Here is a 3,703-nt window from a genome sequence, read left to right as displayed (position 1 = left end):
AAAAAAAAAAAAAAAAAAAAAGAAGTTAGATGAAGGCAAGAGGCAGGGAATAATAATGTCATGGAGGGGTCCAGGAAAGGAGGAAAGGCTTCTGAGGTTCTGGTAAGGTTCTATTTCTTATCCTGGGGGCCAGCACATGGGGGTGACTATATGGGTGTTTGCTTTGGAACTGTTTTGAAACTATACACGTACATTTTCTGCTCTCTTGTGCCTGTAAGAGAGAAGGAGGGAGGAAGAGTGAAGACACTGTTTTGACAGTGGAGGGGGAGAGAATGAATGCCTTTTTCCCTCTTCCTTCCCTGTCAGCATTCATGACTCATTCCACCACTATTTAGCACTTACTCCATTCTGCTTGAATTACTGTTAGCTGTTAACACGTCTGTCTCCCTCTGTCATTAATTTATTCATTCAGCTGACAATTACTGAAAGTCCCCAAGGTGTCTGCAGGAAAAAGGGGCGACTGAAGAGAGTTAACCAATAAAAGGGAAAAAACCTGGCCCCTCTCCTCCAGCAGCTCAGTCTTGGGGTGGGGGATGGGAGAGACAGATTCCTCTGGAGCTCTGTGGCAATTTGGCCCTGTGCCCTCAGGGCCTGGGCTCTAACAGAGGTGCAAGTGCGAGATCCACCTGAGAACCGGGACTGGTTTCCTGCTGCCCTGTGTCCTTTACCACCTGGCACAACCATGGAGACAGCTGGTGTGTGTTAGGGCCTGGGTAAGTCAGTGTGAGTCTCTTCAAGCTTCAAATGCAAGTTTAAATCGAAAGCCTAGTTGACTATCCCGGGAAAGGGATTTCAGAGAGTCCTGGTTCACTGTCCTGATAAAATTCACCTAGGGTGCTAGTTAAAAATTCAGATTTTGCCGGGCATGGTGGCTCACGCCTGTAATCCCAGCACTTTGGGAGGCCGAGGTGGGTGGATCACCTGAGGTCAGGAGTTCAAGACCAGCCTGGCCAACATGGTGAAACCCTGGTTCTACTAAAAACACAAAAATTATGGCCGGGCACGGTGTAAGCCACTGCACCAGGCCAAACCTAAACCTAATTTTTTTTTTTTGGAGACAGAGTTTGACTTCATGCCTATAATCCCAGCACTTTGGGAGGCCGAGGCAAGCGGATCACAAGGTTAGGAGTTCCAGACCAGTCTGGCCAACATGGCGAAACCCCATCTCTACTAAAAATATAAAAATTAGCCAGTGTGGTGGTGTGCGCCTGTAATCCCAGCTACTTGGAAGGCCAAAGCAGAAGAATTGCTTGAACTTGGGAGACAGAGGTTGCAGTGAGCCAAGTTTGCACCACTGCACTCCAGCCTGGGCAACATAGCGAGACTCCATCTCAAAAAACTGAAAATAAATTTAAAAAATACAAAAATTAGCGGGGCGTGGTGGCAGCTGCCTGTAATCCCAGCTACTCAGGAGGCTGAGGCAGAATTGCTTGAACCTGGGGTGGCGATGGGTGGGGCAGAGGTTGCAGTGAGCCGAGATCTTGCCATTGCACTCCAGCCTGGACAAGAACGAAACTCTGTTTCAAAAAAAAAAAAAAAGGAAAATTAGATTTGGCGTGGTGCAGTGGCTCACACCTGTAATCCCAGCATTTTGGGAGGCCGAGGCAAGAGGATCACTTGAGCCCAGGGGTTTGAGACCAACTTGGAAAACAAAGCGAGATCCTGCCTCTACAAACATTTTTTAAAATGAGCCCCATTTGGTGGTGCGTGCCTGTAATCCTAGCTACTCAGGAGGGTAAATGCCTTGAACCCAGGCATTTGAGGCTGCAGTGAGCCATTACTGAACCACTGCACTCCAGCCTGAGTGACGGAAAAAAAAAAAAAAAAAAAAGTGTCTCAGACTCTTGTCCTACGTTGAAGCCCAGGAATCTGGATGTAAAACTAGCCCTTACAGTGTTATGTGTGTTGTCTGGTGATATGCGTGTCCTGCTCTTTTCTGAGTGTAAACTCTATTTCACCATCTGGGAAGCCCTGAAGTGACTGGGTTGGGGGTTAGCAGAGTGGCCTCCTTATTCCCAGGAAAGTGCTAGGTCTGAGGTGGAGAAGGCTTTATTCATATCTCTCAATATCTCTCTTGGGGGTCAGTGAATGTTTGTGGAAGTCAAATGAACTAAGAATAAATGAGAAATAACCCAACATTTCTCTGAAGTGTAAATGAATCCTGCTGCCAACTCTGGAACATGCAAAATACTGTTCTATTAGTATCTGATTTTTTGATATTGTTTAGAGACAGGACCTGGCTGTGTCACCCAGGGTGGAGTGCAGTGGCACAATCACAGCACACTGCAGCCTCAAACTCCCAGGCTCAAGTGATCCTTGCGCCTCACCCTCTCTGTAGGATTACAGGTGTGTGCCTAGCTTATTTTATTTTATTTTATTTTTTTGAAGAGACAGGGTCTCACTATGTTGCCCAGCCTTGTCTCCAACTCCTGGCTTCAAGTGATCCTCCTGCCTCGGCCTCCCTAAGTGCTGGGATTATAAGCATGAGACACTACGCTTGACCATGTCCTATTATTCATATTTGTGTTCATTTGAAAACATTCTGAAGTGGTACCGTAAGGTGTTTGAGAGTTCATCTCTGGACCTGGGTTTTAATCCCTGTTCTTCGACTTGCTATTTGTGTGACTTTGGGCACATCATCTGATGCTCCCTTGACTCAGTTTCCCCATTGTTAAATGGACATGCTAATAATGGTACCTATATGTATCAGAGGGCTGTTCTGAAGACTGAAAGAGTCTATGTATGAAAAGTAGTTAATATCGTGTATGGCACACTACTACTAGAATGGTGAGTACTGTGATTTGTGATCCCCTTTGCTTTTGTCTTACAACGAGAAGGTGGAGCCAGGCTTGGGTGGAGACAACCCCAGGAAGGGAGAAGGGACTCTTCTAGAGCCAGTCAGCCTCCCTGAATAAAAGAGGCTCAGAAAACCTGGGTGGGGCTTATGCTCCCTGAAACCAAGGAAGAAAAACCTCCCTATGGAGGGCAGAGCTCCGTATGCAGGCCACAACTGGCCTTTCCTGGTTGGGAAGCTTCTGTGGTGCCTAGTAACTCACTCCTGTGTGCATTTTTCCTCCTTTAGCCTCTTCAGTTTTACCATAGATTGAAGTCAGACCCTGCGGAGTTGCTGAAAAGGCTCATGTGCTTGCTTTCCTGGGCAGTCAGGAGGGAGGAAGCCAGGGAGCAAGACTGGGTCATTAAAAACCTCTGGAGGAGAAGACCTCGGGTAAGTCAGCGTTTTCCTGCTTGGATTCAGGGTCCTCCCCTGAAAAAATGAAGGAACTGGACATGTAGATGTGCCCAGTTATGCTCAGAAAAAGAGGGAGGTGGGTTATGTGGCAGCTGAACTGAGATCAGAAGTGACCCAGGGAGTGGGGATGTATCGGGGGCTCCCCTGCAATTCAAGGCATTTTCCTCCCAAAAGACTTATGTCCAGAATTATCATCCCATTTCACAGATAAGAAAATCAAGTCATAAAACAGGCAACGGGGAGGTATGGAAACAAACGAAGCCCACTCAAATGAAAATGAGCAAAGGCTATTTATTCAGAGCTTGCTATACCAAGGGAGTCAGCTACCATCACTTGCCTTTGTCAGAGGACTCAAAGGCGGGCAGGGGAGTGAGGAAGCTTTATGGTGGGAAAAGAGGAGGCTTTAGGTGTGCCCTGATTGGAGGCTGTTGACATCGGGGAGCTGTAGGTGGG

Source organism: Mandrillus leucophaeus, unplaced genomic scaffold (genome assembly GCF_000951045.1).
Source record: "Mandrillus leucophaeus isolate KB7577 unplaced genomic scaffold, Mleu.le_1.0 Scaffold15, whole genome shotgun sequence".
Lineage (NCBI taxonomy): Eukaryota > Metazoa > Chordata > Mammalia > Primates > Cercopithecidae > Mandrillus > Mandrillus leucophaeus.
This window is presented reverse-complemented; position numbering follows the sequence as displayed.